This window comes from Triticum urartu, chromosome 7, assembly GCF_003073215.2.
Source record: "Triticum urartu cultivar G1812 chromosome 7, Tu2.1, whole genome shotgun sequence".
NCBI classification, from domain to species: Eukaryota; Viridiplantae; Streptophyta; class Magnoliopsida; order Poales; family Poaceae; genus Triticum; species Triticum urartu.
In genome coordinates, this window is record NC_053028.1 from 567,533,926 (window position 1) to 567,552,228 (window position 18,303).

General features: G+C 47.2%; 1 pseudogene; it reads left to right on the forward strand.

Moving 5' to 3' along the window:
- The first annotated feature begins 3,651 nt into the window (after window positions 1-3,651).
- The window catches only part of LOC125519090, a 29,421-nt pseudogene continuing 14,769 nt past the window's right edge, over window positions 3,652-18,303 (forward strand).

The window sequence follows — 18,303 nt, forward strand, 5'->3', positions numbered from 1 at the left end:
TCTATAATTTTTGATTGTTCCATGCCAATATTATTGAACTTTCATATACTTTTGGCAACTTTTATACTATTTTTTGGGACTAACATATTGATCCAGTGCCCAGTGCCAGTTCCTTTTTGTTGCATGTTTTTTGTTTCACAGAATATCCATATCAAATGGAGTCCAAAAGGGATAAAAACTGACGGAGATTTGTTTTGGAATATATATGATTTTTGGGAAGAAAAATCCACGCGAGACGGTGCCCGAGGTGGCCACGAGGCAGGGGGGCGCGCCTGCCCCTGGGCGCGCCCCGGACCCTCGTGGGCACCCGTAAGGCGATTGATGCCCTTCTTTCGCCACAAGAAAGCTAATATCCGGATAGAGATCGTGTTAAAATTTCAGCCCAATCGGAGTTGATCTCCGGGAATATAAGAAACAGTGAAAGGGTAGAATCTGAGAACACAGAAACAGAGAGAGACAGAGAGACAGATCCAATCTCGGAGGGGCTCTCGCCCCTCCCACGCCATGGAGACCATGGACCAGAGGGGAAACCCTTCTCCCATATAGGGAGAAGGTCAAGGAAGAATAAGAAGGAGGGGGGCTCTCTCCCCCTCGCTTCCGGTGGCGCCGGAACGCCGCCGGGGGCCATCATCATCACCGCGATCTACACCAACACCTCCGCCATCTTCACCAACATCTCCATCACCTTCCCCCTCTATCTACAGCGGTCCACTCTCCCACAACCCGTTGTACCCTCTACTTGAACATGGTGCTTTATGCTTCATATTATTATCCAATGATGTGTTGCCATCCTATGATGTCTGAGTAGATTTTCGTTGTCCTATCGGTGGTTGATGAATTGCTATGATTGATTTAATTTGCTTGTGGTTATGTTGCCGTCCTTTGGTGCCCATCATATGATTGCGTGCGTGGATCACACCCTAGGGTTAGTTGTATGTTGATAGGACTACGTATTGGAGGGCAAGAGTGACAGAAGCTTCAACCTAGCATAGAAATTGATGCATACGGGATTGAAGGGGGACCAACATATCTTAATGCTATGGTTGGGTTTTACCTTAATGAAAATTAGTAGTTGCGGATGCTTGCTAATAGTTCCAATCATAAGTGCATAGAATTCCAAGTCAGGGATGACATGCTAGCAGTGGCCTCTCCCACATAATACTTGCTATCGGTCTAGTAAAGTAGTCAATTGCTTAGGGACAGTTTCGCAACTCCTACCACCACTTTTCACACTTGCTATATTTACTTTATTGTTTCTTAATCTAAACAGCCCCTACCTTTTATTTACTTGCTCTTTATTATCTTGCAAACCTATCCAACAACACCTACAAAGTACTTCTAGTTCCATACTTGTTCTATGTAAAGCGAACGTCAAGCGTGTGTAGAGTTGTATCGGTGGTCGATAGAACTTGAGGGAATATTTGTTCTACCTTTAGCTTTAGCTCCTCGTTGGGTTCGACACTCTTACTTATCGAAAACTGTGGCGATCCCCTATACTTGTGGGTTATCAGGATACCCAATGTAGTTAAAATCCCCCAAGACAATCCATTCAGTACCATCTTGCAAATTGGGTGTTCTGAAACCAATCAAGAAAACAACTCTGTCCTCATGTTGGCAAGGCCCATAAACGTGTGTGAGAATCCAGGAATCTCCATTGTGCTGAGAAGAGAATTGAATGAAGATCGAGAAGGCATTAGTGTGGATTAATTGCCCAAAAAAGACATTGTCATTCCAGGCAACAAGAAGGCCACCGGAGGCACCAACAGAAGGAAGGAATTCAAATTTTGAAAATCTCCTTGGACAGAAATTTTTTATGTAGAAGGGGTCAATGAGTTCTCTCTTAGTTTCTTGCAGGCAAATGATGGAGCATTTGGATTTGTCGATTTTATTGGAAATAGTTGTCCATTTCTTAGGGTCATTAAGACCTCTAATGTTCCAGTTGAGGATGTTCCAATTTCTGTTTGCAACTGACATTAGAAAAACCACAATACTGAACCCAGATAATCAAGTCATAGCTGTTCTGTGCATAGAGAGATACAGTAGATATCCCAGACATAGATACAAAAGCTAGATAATGAGCATAGTGGAGAGGATCATAAAGTCTTGAATACATATGATTCATAGGATAGATGGTACTGATAGGAAACAGCAAGAAAACTACTCTCAAAATAGCATTGGGGTCCATCCTATACATGCACATCTATTTCTTGTCTGTTGTCTTCCTGGCTCCCTCCAATGGTGGGCCATCAGTCTTCCCCTTTTTTGCTCATTTGCTCAACAGCTCTTCAGTGGTGTCCTTTCCAGCAACCTTGCAAAATGATGTATTCAAACTTTTAATAATTTTAGCTGAAAGGATTGGTGGGGCAGCATGACAAGCAAGACATTCTTTGTCTTTACACACAGATTTCTTGATACCTTTTGAAAGTTTCTGCAACCTACAGCTTCTTCTTACCTCAGTATCAACCAGTGGGACTTTGTCTTTCCTCTTCCTGTTTTTGTGAAGTCCTGAAGTGGAAGATGCAGCAGTGAGTTCAGTGTTGCACTGCTCATCAGAAGAGGAAACTTCAACTCCTTGTGCATCCTGAGAATGAGAAATAATGCATGCAAGAGAGTTATCCCTAGGGCAAAGATTAGGGACAACAAAAGGTAAAGATGCTTGGCAAGAGGATGATTGATTGATGATTTCCCAAACATTGGAGAAATAAAATTAATAGCCCATTCAAATTTATCTGGTGATAAGAGGATGACGGATAAGAAGTTGACCCATTCTGCAGGTACCTGAATAACTTTGGAGTTGTCTGAAGTGGGTGCAAAATGTTTCCTCCAGATCAGAGCACCTTGTCTGCCTACTAGAGCTTCTTCATCAGAAGTTGGATTGGGGTGGCTGGTACCTTCATTAGGGTTCTGCTTCCTATTTATGCTCTGAAAACCTGGGGATGTAGAGTGTGCCTGATTAGCATAAATGGGCATGGGAAAACCAGGAGGAGCAGACATATCTGAGAGAGACAAGTCACCATTGTCAGCTTGGATTTTATCAGGTTCGCCATTAGTAACCTCAGTCTGAACTGTCTTCATGTGTTGAGTCAGCACTTCTTTCTCATTAGATATTGCAGCAACCCCTATAGGGGAGGCCTCAGAAGCTGACTTGTTGACTGTTTCACCATGAGTGTAATGTAAGCCTTGGTGAGCGGTAGCAAGGAATTCATTAAGCATAGGATCATTCTCTGTATCTCTGTAGTAAGTGTCAGCCTGAGGGAGAATGGCCTCCAGATCGATATCAGGCAATAGATTCAGAACAGGGGCTGCCTCCAAATCGTGCTGATGGGCCTCCATAACAGGAAAGTGGGCTGCCTCCAAAACTGGCAGGTAGGCTTCATTGTCTACCAAGAGTTGCTGGGCCAAGGGAGCAAAATCTGGCCCATTGGGAAAAGCCTCCAAGTTCAAATTAGGGATCTGCTGCTCATTTGGCGCCAAAGGGCCATTTGCAGATGCATCAGAACTATGACTGTTGTCAGAAGGTGCCATGGATGCAGTGATGTTGTTGTGTGCCACAAGGGCCAAATGCTCCTCCTCCAGTGGTTCCATAATTTCCTGCAACTCTAAGAATTCTCCAGCATGAAGTTCAATGTCAACTTCTTGGGCCATGGCCCAATGACCCCAGCCAGGCAAATCCTCTTGCTCATCATCCTTGATAACCCACAAGTATAGGGGATCGCAACAGTTTTCGAGGGTAGAGTATTCAACCCAAATTTATTGATTCAACACAAGGGGAGCCAAAGAATATTCTCAAGTATTAGCAGCTGAGTTGTCAATTCAACCACACCTGGAAACTTAATATCTGCAGCAAAGTGTTTAGTAGCAAAGTAATATGATAGTGGTGATAATGGTAGCAAAAGGTAACAGTAGTAAAAGCAATGTTTTTGGTATTTTGTACTGATGATAGCAATATCAACGGAAAATTAAATAAGCGAAGAACAATATATGGAAAGCTCGTAGGCAATGGATCAGTGATGGAGAATTATGCCGGATGCGGTTCATCATGTAACAGTCATAACCTAGGGTGACACAGAACTAGCTCCAGTTCATTGATATAATGTAGGCATGTATTCCGAATATATTCATACGTGCTTATGGAAAAGAACTTGCATGACATCTTTTGTCCTACCCTCCCGTGGCAGCGGGGTCCTTACGGAAACTAAGGGATATTAAGGCCTCCTTTTAATAGAGAACCGGAACAAAGCATTAACACATACTGAATACATGAACTCCTCAAACTACGGTCATCACCGATAAGTATCCTGATTATTGTCACTTCAGGGTTAACGGATCATAACACATAATAGGTGACTATAGACTTGCAAGATAGGATCAAGAACACTCATATATTGATGAAAGCATAATAGGTTCAGATCTGAAATCATGGCACTCAGGCCCTAGTGACAAGCATTAAGCATAGCAAAGTCGTAGCAACATCAATCAAAACATAGTGGACACTAGGGATCAAACCCTAACAAAACTAACTCGATTACATGATAGATCCCATCCAACCCATCACCGTCCAGCAAGCCTATGATGGAATTACTCATGCACGGCGGTGAGCATCAGGAAATTGGTGATGGAGGATGGTTGATGATGACGATGGCGACGGATTCCCCTCTCCGGAGCCCCGAACGGACTCCAGATCAGCCCTCCCGAGAGGTTTTAGGGCTTGGCAGCGGCTTCGTATCGTAAAACGTGATGATTTCTTCTCTCTGATTTTTTTCTCCCCGAAACTCAATATATGGAGGTGGAGTTGGAGTCGGAGAGGCAACAAGGGGCCCATGAGGTAGTGGGCGCGCCCTAGGGGGGCAGGCGCGCCCCCCACCCTCGTGGTAAGACGGTTGCCCCCCTGGCCTTCATCTTTGGCAGGTATTTTTCTTATTTTCTGAAAAGTGTCTGCGTGAAGTTTCAGGTCATTCTGAGAACGTTTGCTCTTGCACATAAATAACACCATGGTAGTTCTGCTGAAAACAACATCAGTCCGGGTTAGTTCCATTCAAATCATGCAAGTTAGGGAAAAGGTGTTTGGAAAAGTAGATACGTTGGAGACGTATCAACTCCCCCAAGCTTAAACATTTGCTTGTCCTCAAGCAGTTCAGTTGATAAACTAAAAGTGATAAAGAAAAACTTTTACAAACTCTGTTTGCTCTTGTTGTTGTAAATATGTAAAGCCAACATTCAAGTTTTCAGCAAAGATTATAACTAACCACATTCGCAATATCGCATAGGTCTCAAGTTACTCATATCAATAGCATAATCAACTAGCGAGCCATAATAATAAAACTCGGATGACAACACTTTCTCAAAACAATCATAATATGATATAACAAGTTGGTATCTCGCTATCCCTTTCTGAGACCGCAAAACATAAATACAGAGCACCTTTAAAGACCAAGGACTGACTAGGCATTGTAATTCATGGTAAAAGAGATCCAGTTAAGTCATACTCAATGTAAACTAACAGTAATGAATGCAAATGACAGCGGTGCTCTGCAACTGGTGCTTTTTAATAAGAGGAGGATGACTCAGCATAAAAGTAAATAGATAGGCCCTTCGCAGAGGGAAGCAAGGATTGGTAGAGGTGCCAGAGCTCGATTTTGAAACAGAGGTGAATAATATTTTGAGCGGTATACTTTCATTGTCAACATAACAACCAAGAGATGGCGATATCTTCCATGCTACACACATTATAGGTGGTTCCCAAACAGAATGGTAAAGTTTATGCTCCCCCTTCCACCACAAGCATCAATCCATGGCTTGCTCGAAACAACGAGTACCTCCAACTAACAAGAGTCCCAGGGGGAGTTTTGTTTGCAATTATTTTGATTTAGTTTGCATAAAGCATGGGACTGGGCATCTCGGTGACCAGCCATTTATCTCGTGAGTGAGGAGCGGAGTCCACTCCTCTTGAGAATAACCCGCCTAACATGGAAGATACAGATAGCCCTAGTTGATACATGAGCTATTCGAGCATACAAAACAGGATATTTATTTGAAGGTTTAGAGTTTGGCACATACAAATTTACTTGGAACGGCAGGTAGATACCCTATATAGGTAGGTACAGTGGACTCATGTGGAATAACTTTGGGGTTTAAGGGATTGGATGCACAAGCAGTATTCCCGCTTAGTACAGTTGAAGGCTAGCAAAAGACTGGGAAGCGACCAGCTAGAGAGACACAACGGTCATGAACATGCATTAAAATTAATCAACACTGAATGCAAGCATGAGTAGGATATAATCCACTATGAACATAAATATCGTGAAGGCTATGTTGATTTTGTTTCAACTACATGCGTGAACATGCGCCAAGTCAAGTCACTTAAATCATTCAAAGGAGGATACCACCCTATCATACCACATCACAACCATTTTAATAGCATGTTGGCCCGCAAGGTAAACCATTGTAACTTATAGCTAATCAAGCATGGCACAAGAAACTATGATCTCTAGTTGTCATTGCAAACATGTTTATTCATAATAGGCCGAATCAAGAACGATGAACTAATCATATTTACAAAAACAAAAGAGGTCGAGTTCATACCAGCTTTTCTCATCTCAGCCAGTCCATCATATATCATCATAATTGCCTTTCACTTGCACGACCGAATGATGTGAATAATAATAATAGTGCACGTGCATTGGACTAAGCTGGAATCTGCAGGCATTCAATAAACAGGAGAAGACAAGGAAATATGGGCTCTTTTGTCAGATCAACAATAATGCATATAAGAGCCACTTCAATAATTTAATTATGGTCCTCTCCTATCAACCCCCAAAGAAAAGAAAAGAAATAAAACTATTTACACGGGAAAGCTCCCAACAAGCAAAAGAAGAACAGGAAATCTTTTTGGGTTTTCTTTTTAATTACTACTACAAGCATGGGAAGTAAACTAATTAAAAGCTACAACTAATTTTTTTTGGTTTTTCTTAAGGTTTATTAAACACACAAGAAGAAAGCATAAAAAAGGAAAATAAACTAGCATGGATGATACAATGAAAAAGTATGAGCGCCGACATCTAGCAATGAGTGTGTGAACATAAATGTAATGTCAGTGGGAAATACGTACTCCCCCAAGCTTAGGCTTTTGGCCTAAGTTGGTCTATGGACACAGCTGGCCTGGCGGATATCCATAATAATAGTTGTTGGGGTCGTATTGGGATGCAGCAGCTATCGCCTACTGAGCTGCAGCGTGGCGACGGGCGGCCTCTTCTCTCCTCTCGTACTCATATGCCTCCTCTCTGGTAATAGTATATCCTCCTCTTGCCTGATAATCAAAGAAAGCATGAGCAGGGAGAGTAATACGGACAGCATGGCATCTGTCAAAGATTAGTCGATACTGGAGAGGTGATTCGTTCCTCTCGACAAACTGGTGGTGAACCATAGCATTAAAATCTAGATAGGCAGGAGGTAATTCAATATCATCTTCGCGTACATCTATACCAAGAAAATTAGCTATGCGGGTTGCATAAATTCCACCAAAGAAATCTCCATTACGTCTATTAAGATGCACCCTACGTGCAACAATGGCTCCCAAATTATGTGATTTGTCTCCTAACACAGCACTCCTAAGAATACTAAGATCGGTGAGGGAGTCTTGGATTAGGGGGTATCCGGACAGCCGGACTATATCCTTTGGCCGGACTGTTGGACTATGAAGATACAAGATTGAAGACTTCGTCCCGTGTCCGGATGGGACTCTCCTTGGCGTGGAAGGCAATCTTGGCAGTACGGATATGTAGATCTCCTTCCTTGTAACCGACTCTGTGTAACCCTAGCCCCCCCCGGTGTCTATATAAACCGGAGGGTATAGTCCGTAGGACCAACAACAATCATACCATAGGCTAGCTTCTAGGGTTTAGCCTCTTCGATCTCGTGGTAGATCAACTCTTGTACTACTCATATTATCAAGAACAATCAAGCAGGACGTAGGGTATTACCTCCATCAAGAGGGCCCGGACCTGGGTAAACATCATGTCCCCTGCCTCCTGTTACCATCTGCCTTAGACGTACAGTTCGGGACCCCCTACCCGAGATCCGCCGGTTTTGACACCGACATTGGTGCTTTCATTGAGAGTTCCACTATGCCGTCACCGTAAGGAAGGATGCCTCGTCTCATTGTTAAAAACAAAATTACCGCCGGGGGAGCCCTGGCTGTCGGCCAAACTCTCCGGCTAGGCAGTTTCATCATGAGCGCCCGTTCGGCTGCTGCACCGACGATGACTTCTCGGGTCATCGAAAACAGCCTCCACGTCGGCTCGGAATTTGCCGAGCAGATGGATCCAATGGAGCTCTCTTCCCTAAACGAGCTCTTGGATCATATCGCCGCCTTGGGAGTCACTACGGACTACGATCGGATTGGGCTTAAACCCGATCAAAGGGAGATTAACTCTCCACCGGCCACCCATCATATTGCGGTGGTGGAGGAACAATGCGGCGATTCTTCCTCTATCTTGAGGACTAACTATGTCTGGATTCCTGAGCTCTCCGAGCCGGATACCCGTTTGCGGGAGGACATCACCCAAGCCCTGAACCTAGAGTCAGGCAGCGGGCCAGACTTATCGGGCAACATCCCGAAACCCGAACTTCCAAGATTGGAAACTCCTCGGCCCCTGGGTCTCAGATCGGGTAAGGGTTTGGACTCAAATCCACCCACCCACCCAAACATAAACGATCTTTCCCACATCAGGCAAGCGCCCCAGGAAACAGTACATCATATTGGGCCAGATTCCTCCTTGTGATGAACAAGGTTAAGGACTGTCGCGAGGAAGATGCAGTCTCATTTTTCTGAAATAATTGCACGGACAAGGGAATCCTTAATGGCATAAGTCGCCGTGACATATCACGCTTCGCCGACTTGGCGTCCATAGTACGAAAGTACTGTGCGATGGAAAGTGCCTGGAAAACCGAAACGAAATTTCGGGATAATCCGGCTCCGAATATACACCCAGTCCAAAGTAAAAGGGTGCACTATCATAAGACAACCGAGTTAATTACAAAGAAGCAAAAACCCTCTACAGGGCGTGGAACCGTATTGGAGGGATGGCTCAACGGACCCTGCAAAATTCATAGTACAGCGGATACCATACCAACACACAGCCTTAGAGCATGTTGGATACTCTGGCAGGTGGCCAAAAGAGGCGAGGATCTTCTCATCCCAGATGCCACAGAGCACCATCCCGGGGATAACAATACAGTATTAACAGTCTTTGAGACCTTCTCATCAAATAATAGGCGCAAGCGAACACTCCACAGCCTTGTCGAAATCTGCCACGTGGCAGCGATAAATCTATGGAGTGACACGGCTATTACCTTCAATGCCAGTGACGAACCTAAATTCCGAACAGCCCGAGCACCAGCTGCATTGGACCTTAGTCCAATTGTGGACGGCTTTCGACTCACCAAGGTACTCATGGACGGCGGTAGTGGATTAAACCTCATCTATGAGGAAACTCTTCAAAAAATGCAAATAGACTGGAACCGCATTGAGCAAAGTAGCACAACCTTCAGAGGAATCATCCCTAGTCGGGAAGCATGTTGTGCTAGGAAAATCACACTAGATGTGGTATTCGGCACGCCGGAGAACTATAGGTCCGAAGAAATTACATTCCAAGTGGCCCCGTTCAGTAGCGGATACCACACCCTTTTAGGGCGGGAGGCGTTCACGATCTTCCAAGCCATACCCCATTACGGGTACATGAAGCTCAAAATGCCCGGGCCCAACGGAATCATCACTCTCGCTAGTGATCCGGACACAGCACTCCGCGCCAAAAACAAAACAGCCGCATTGGCCCTCGAGGCATTATCCAAAGCCCTTTCGGCCGAGGAATTAACTTCGTTATGCTCCACAGTGGACAAGGACGACGTGATACTTGACAAGAGCTCCAAGTCCACCTCTTTTAAACCAGCGGATGAAATAGTCAAATTCCAAGTCCACCCAACGGACCCTACAAAAACAGCCTCCATCGGGGCACAGTTAAACCCCGCCGTGGACGCCGCACTATGAGAGTTCATGCGCGAGAATTGGGACATATTCGCCTGGCACCCCTTAGACATGCCAGGAATCCCACACAGGCTGGCCGAGCACAGCCTTAATATTCTAAAGGGATTCAAGCCGGTCAAGCAGACTCTTCGGTGTTTCTCTGAACCTAAGAGACAAGCTACGGGAGAGGAACTAGCCAAGTTATTGGAGGCCGGATTCATTAGAGAAATAAAACACCCGGACTGGCTAGCAAACCTGGTGATGGTACCAAAGAAGGACAAATCCTGGCGCCTATGTGTCGATTTCAAGGACCTCAACAAGGCTTGCCCAAAGGATCCCTTCCCCCTCCCCCGCATCGATCAAATTATCGATGCTACCGCAGGACACGATTCATTGTGTTTCCTCGACGCATACTCCGGCTACCACCAAATCAAGATGGCGGAGTCCGACCAAGCCGCAACGGCATTTATCACACCATACGGCCCCTTCTGTTTCAACACAATGCCTTTTGGGCTCAAAAACGCCGGCGCAACATATCAGCGCATGATTCAGACATGTCTGGAGAAACAAATCGGCAAAACAGTAGAGGCATATGTAGATGATGTGGTCGTCAAAACCAAACACGTCGACTCTCTAATAGACGACTTGAGGCTCACATTCGACAACCTCCGAACATACGACATCAAGCTCAATCCGGAAAAATGCGTTTTCAGTGTACCATCCGGAAAGCTCCTGGGTTTCATTGTATCTAGTAGAGGAATTGAAGCAAATCCGGCCAAAATCCGAGCTCTGTCATAGTTGGCTATCCCAACGGACCTCAAACAAATCCAGAAATTAACCGGATGTGTGGTGGCTCTAAGCTGCTTTATCTCCCGCTTAGGAGAAAAGGCATTACCCCTTTATCGCTTCCTTCGGCGCACGGAACACTTCGAGTGGACGGACGCTGCAACAGCCGGATTGGAAGAAATAAAAGCCATACTGGCAACCAACCCAATCCTGGCCGCGCCAAACATCGACGAACCAATGCTGTTGTACATTGCGGCAACTCATCAGGTTGTAAACGCAGTGCTCGTCGTCGAACGAGAAACAGACGGACATAAATTCCCCCTTCAAAAGCTGGTATATTATCTATCCACTGTCCTCACTCCATGCAAATCACGGTACCCACATTATCAAAAGATAGCCTATGCGGTATTCATGGCATCCCGGAAGCTGTGACACTACTTTCAAGAGTGTTTGATTATAGTAGCCTCGGAAGTGCCACTTAACGATATTATAAACAACCGCAATGCCACAGGCCGGATTGCCAAATGGGCGATTGAGCTCCTCCCGTTCGACATAACATACAAACCCCGGCGAGCCATTAAATCGCAAGTATTGGCCGACTTTGTCGCCGAATGGACGGCAGCCGAACTCCCTAAAGAGTACGGCGCATACTCCAATTGGATCATGCACTTCGACGGCTCCAAAATACTGGCTGGTCTGGGGGCTGGCGTCGTCCTGACGTCCCCAACCGGAGATGCAGTTCAATACGTACTGTAGATACTGTATACAGACTCCAACAACACAGCTGAATACGAAGCCCTATTACATGGTCTTCGGACGGCAGTTTCCATGGGCATTCAATGCCTAGAGGTGCGTGGGGATTCGAACCTCGCAATATCCCAAATAAATGGAGACTTCAATGCCAAGGATCCGAAGATGGTGGCCTATCGAAACGCCGTCCTAAAGATGTCAGCTCGGTTCAAGGGGCTCGAATTTCACCATATGGCTCGGGAAAACAATCAGGCGGCCGATATCCTCGCCCGCATCGGCGTAAAACGCGATGCGGTCCCCCCCCCCAACATATTTTTGGAGAGGTTGTTTAAGCCATCCGTGGTATGGGAAGGGGACACCGGTAACAATAGTCCGGACCCGGCCAAAATGCCCGATACCGAACACTCTGACATAATCGGAGGCTCTGCCACCGAAATAACACCTTCAACCCACATAATAATGGACATCATCGCCCCATGGACAGAACCATTCCTGGCCTACCTAACTAGGCAGGAACTTCCCGAGGACCAAAATGAGGCACGTTGCATAGTGCGGCGATCTAAAGCCTACAGGGTCCACGAGGGAGAGCTGTATAAAAAAGCACTACCAGAGTCCTTCAAAGGTGCATCTCCGAAGAGGAAGGGCGGAAGCTTTTGGCAGAAATTCACGCCGGACTCGGCGGCCACCACGCCGCAGCCCGAGCCCTTGTAAGCAAGGCCTTCCGTACAGATTTTTATTGGCCGACGGCCCGGGCAGACGCACAGGACTTGGTCCAACGCTGCGTCGGTTGCCAGCTTTTTGCAAACCAAAGCCACATGCCACCCACCGCCCTCCAAACAATCCCCATTACCGGGCCCTTCGCGGTTTGGGGGCTTGACATGGTTGGACCCCTTAAAGGGGGAATGATACGTCTCCAACGTATCTATAATTTTTGATTGCTCCATGCTATATTATCTACTGTTTTGGACTATATTGGGCTTTATTTTCCACTTTTATATTATTTTTGGGACTAACCTATTAACCGGAGGCCCAGCCCAGAATTGCTATTTTTTGCCTATTTCAGTGTTTCGAAGAAACGGAATATCAAACGGAGTCCAAATGGAATAAAATCTTCGGGAACGTGATTTTCTCACCAAACGTGATCCAGGAGACTTGGACCCTGCTCCAAGGAACAAAAGAGGCGGTCACGTGGGTGGGGGGAGCCCCCCCTAGGGCGCGCCCCCTGCCTCGTGGGCCCCTCATTGCTCCTCCGGCGTACTTCTTCCTCCTATATATACACATGTACCCCCAAATGATCAGAACAGGAGCCAAAAACCTAATTCCACCGCCGCAACTTTCTGTATCCATGAGATCCCATCTTGGGGCCTATTCCGGAGCTCCGCCGGAAGAGGGCCGTCATCACGGAGGGCTTCTACATCATCATAGCCTCTCCGATGAAGTGTGGGTAGTTTACCTCAGACCTTCGGGTCCATAGTTAGTAGCTAGATGGCTTCTTCTCTCTCTTTGAATCTCAATACAAAGTTCTCCCCCTCTCTCGTGGAGATCTATTTGATGTAATCTTCTTTTTGCGGTGTGTTTGTTGAGACCGATGAATTGTGGGTTTATGATCAAGTCTATCTATGAATAATATTTGAATCTTCTCTGAATTCTTTTATGTATGATTGGTTATCTTTGCAAGTCTCTTTGAATTATCCGTTTGGTTTGGCCAACTAGATTGGTAGTTCTTGCCATGGGAGAAGTGTTTAGCTTTGGGTTCGATCTTGCGGTGTCCTTACCCAGTGACAGAAGGGGCAGCAAGGCACGTATTGTATCGTTGCCATCGAGGATAACAAGATGGGGTTTATTTCATATTGCATGAATTTATCTCTCTACATCATGTCATCGTGCTTAAGGCGTTTGAGGGAGTCCTGGATTAGGGGGTGTCCGGATAGCCGGACTATACCTTCGGCCGGACTCCTGGACTATGAAGATACAAGATTGAAGACTTCGTCCCGTGTCCGGAAGGGACTTTCCTTCGCGTGGAGGGCAAGCTTGGTGATACGGATATGTAGATCTCCTACCATTGTAACCGACTTTGTGTAACCCTAACCCTCTCCGGTGTCTATATAAACCGGAGGGTTTTAGTCCGTAGGACAACATACAAAACAACAATCATACCATAGGCTAGCTTCTAGGGTTTAGCCTCTCCGATCTCGTGGTAGATCGACTCTTGTACTACCCATATCATCAATATTAATCAAGCAGGACATAGGGTTTTACCTCCATCAAGAGGGCCCGAACCTGGGTAAAACTTCGTGTCCCTTGCCTCCTGTTACCATCCGGCCTAGACGCACAGTTCGGGACACCCTACTCGAGATCCGCCAGTTTTGACACCGACATTGGTGCTTTCATTGAGAGTTCCTCTGTGTCGTCGCCATCAGGCTTGATGGCTCCTACTATCATCGATAGTGATGCGGTCCAGGGTGAAACTTGTATCCTCGGACAGATCTCTGTCTTCGGCGGCTTTGCACTACGGGCTAATTTGCTTGGCCATCTGGAGCAGATCAAAAGCTACGCCCCTGGCCGTCAGGTCAGGTTTGGAAGTTTAAACTACACGGCTGACATCCGCGGGGACTTGATCCTCGACAGAGTCGACCCACTGCCGAGCGCGCCGCACTGTCACGACAGGCATGATCTAGCTCTGCCACCGAATAGTACCCTGGAGGCCGCACCCGCATCGGCTTCGACCCTTAATTCAGAGCCAACTGCGCCGATCGAGGATGGGTGGTTGGACGCCGCCTCGGGGGCTGCGATCCCAACGGCGGTCGAGCCGAACACCAGCCCCGCACTCCACGAGACTCATGACTCCAAGGAGCCGGACTCCTCTCCGGACTCCGAACCCTCCGCGCCCCTGCCGATCGAATCCGATCGGGTGCCGATCATGGAGTTTACTGCCGCAGTAATCTTTCAGCACTCGCCTTTCGGCGATATTCTGAAGACACTAAAGTCTCTCTCTTTATTAGGAGAGCCCTGGCCGTACTACGGTCAGCAAGGTTGGGATACAGACGATGAAGAAATTCAAAGCCCACCCACCACCCACTTTGTAGCCACTGTCGACGATTTAACCGACATGCTCGACTTCGACTCCGAAGACATCAACGGTATGGACGCCGATGAAGGAGACAATGAAGAACCAGCGCCTATTGGGCCCTGGAAAGCCACCTCGTCATATGACGTATACATGGTGGACGCACCAAAAGATGACGACGAGGAGCGGGAGGACGCACCGAAGGCTTGTTCCCTCGAAAAGCAGTCAAAGCGGCGACGCAAACGCCGCCCCAAATCCCGCCTCGACAGAAATAATGATCACACAGACCCAGCACTGGAGCAGGGCAAACCGCTGCCGGACAACGGCAATCCGGATAATCAAACCGAACAAACAAATTCTATCAAGGATAATGGTCCGGACGACATAACGCTGGACAGGCACCCGGAGCAGCAGAATGCCCGTAAAAGGCTTGTTGCCACCGCGAGGAGTATTAAAAAGCAGAGGCAAAGGCTCAAGGCTGCCAAGAGCTACCCAAAGCGGAAACTGCTACCTGAATTCGATGAGGAGGCCTCAGACCTCCCACAACCAAATATCAAAGCAGCCACCTGGCCGGATAGATGACCCCTCTACCAACACAGAGCGGCATACAACGCCACTCACAATACAACACGCGACCCACGCGAGGGCTCGCACCCAAAGGACGGCGCAACAAGATCCATCTATGGACCACGCAAGCGCGCCCCAGCATACAATGCAACACAACAATCATCCGAACAACGCGGTACACCTAGCTACAGGGGTGCCACACACCCTCTATGTTTCACCGATGAGGTGCTGGACCATGAATTTCCAGAGGGATTCAAACCCGTAAACATAGAGACATACACCGAAACCACAGACCCTGGGGTCTGGATTGAGGACTACATCCTTCATATCCATATGGCTCGAGGAGATGATCTCCACGCCATCAAGTACTTACCCCTCAAGCTCAAAGGGCCAGCTCGTCACTGGCTTAAAGGCCTCCCCGAAAGCTCCATTGGAAGTTGGGAAGAGCTCGAAGACGCCTTTCGGGCAAATTTTCAAGGGACTTATGTCCGACCTCCGGATGCGGACGATTTGAGTCATATAACTCAACAGCCCAGAGAATCAGCCCGAAAGCTTTGGAACCAGTTTCTTACTAAAAAGAACCGGATTGTCGACTGTCCGGACGCCGAAGCCTTGGCAGCTTTTAAGCATAGCGTTTGTGATGAATGGCTCGCTAGACACCTCGGCCAAAATAAGCCGAGAACGATGGCCGCATTAACAAGGCTCAAGACCCGCTTTTGCGCGGGTGAGGATAGCTGGCTAGCCAGATGCAACACCAGCGACCCCAGTACATCTGAAGTTAGAGAAGGAAACGGGAAATTACGGCGCAACAGCAATAACAAACGCCGGAATAAAGAAGACAGCACGAAAGGCACGGCAGTAAACGCCGGATTCAAAAGCTCTTGGCCAGGTCAAAAGCCGCCCTCTAAAGGCACCAGGGATGAACTGTCCAGCCTCAACAAAATTCTGGACCAACTATGTCAGATCCATAGTACTCCTAGTAAACCCGCTAATCATACCCACAAAGAATGTTGGGTCTTCAAGCAGTCCGGCAAGCTCAACGCCGTACACAAGGGGGAGGATACACCAAGTGAAGACGAGGATGAGCCTCCCAAACAAGACACTGGGGAACAAAAGAAATTTCCACCAGAAGTCAAAACAGTAAACATGTTACACGTGATCAAGGGAAAAAACAACGCGACACTCCCAGGAAAATATACCCAAGTGCCTGTCACCGCGAAGTCCTACCACTGGTCGTCTCAACCGATCACTGTCGACCATCGCGATTACTCAGCAAGTATCCGACGCGCAGGATGGGCTGCCCTGGTATTAGACCCAGTAATTGGCGGATATCACTTCACACGAGTCTTGATGGACGGTGGCAGCAACCTGAACCTAATATATCAGGATACAATCCGCGGGATGGGGTTAGACCCAACAAAAGTTCGCCATAGCAATACTACCTTTAGAGGAGCAACGCCAGGCCCAGGGGCTCGTTGTACGGGCTCCCTCCTACTACAAGTTATATTCTGCTCCCCCGATAACTTCCGTCGCGAGCATTTAACCTTCCACATCGCTCCGTTCCAAAGTGGCTATCAAGCACTGCTCGGACGCGAAGCTTTCGCTCGCTTTAATGCAATACCACACTACGCCTCCCTCACACTCAAGATGCCCGGTCCACGTGGCATCATTTCAGTGAACGGAAATATCAAGCGATCTCTGCGCGCCGAAGAGAGTGCGGCTGCCTTGGCAGCCGCACACTAAAGGCGCCCGGACCAGTGAAAGCATCCAATAGGTCGTCAAGACCTCAGACACAACTAATCAAGTCCGGCGCTGCTATTTATACCGAATAAATGGTCACACCCCTATTTGTCCATACAAGGGGCTCAACGCGTGCAGACAAGTGGCAATTTCTTCTCATCTTGAATTATACATGGTTTCTTTAAAAACTATCTTTTTGCACGACAACTTTTTCACCTAAATTCCTCTCTTTTACAGACGATCATCGTGCTACACCCGTCCAGGATACAGCACAACGGAGACACAGGCGCAGACGTGCAGCAGGGACCCGCTCCAAGGATTCTTTTTAGATTAAGACCCTGCGTAAACCTTTTTTACTGTCTCTTGTTGATACATATCCACCGTTGAGAGGGATGCTGACGTCTTGGCATGTGGCCACGCCAGAAAAATGCACGTACCTGGACACAAGGGGCTTCTTACAAAGGCCATTATTTAGGCCCGGTTTATACCACAAAGACCGAATACCTTAGGGAGTGTTCGGCATCGCGAGTTTGGCCCTATATGCATCAGCTCCGAATCATTGTCTTTGGTAAAATGTTGGGTTTGCCCGGCTCCTGTGTTTTGGTGCCTTACGTTCCGCTTTACCGGCTAAGGTAGCACTAGGAGAACTACTGCGATTGTGCCCTGGTTCATCCGGACGAGCACCTTAGTAGAGAAAGCCGAAAACTGACTGTCATGATATAGCGTGAGACTGGTCAACCACTCGATGACCTATTGGAATGTTAGAATTCCTCTGCCTTAATGAAGGGCCGTTTTCCGGCCAGGCATGTACGCACCCCGGGATCGGGAGAGTGCGGAGCCACCAGGGGCTATTTAGTAGCCTCACTGTCAAACTCCTATGGCTAAGTGAAAGTGCTAAAGCATTATAGTCCAGTTTCCTCGCTCGCTCCGCTATCACCTCCTTAATAGGACCAAGACGTTGGGTTAAGTGTGAACGCGTGTTTTTTGCAAGCACCTCCGCATTATATGCGTGGGGGTTGAAGCCGACGGCTGCAATCTTTCAGGTTATACACATGTATACATAAACGGCCGCCCAGGAGGCATCATATTACTTTCAGGCAAAAGTATAAAAATAGCCTTATAAAAATTTATAAAAGCATTTTGCTTACAATGAGATTACATATCACTCAAACATAATATTTTTGAGCACTGGGTCTCTGTCAAACGAGCACCCTCAAGAACTTCTTCAAAGTAGTGCTCAACAGCTATTCGACCTATGGCCGAATCCCGCGCTGCAACAGTGGTAGCATCCATCTCCGCCCAGTATGCTTTAACATGGGAAAAGGCCATCCGTGCACCCTCTATGCACGCCGACCTCTTCATCGCATTAATG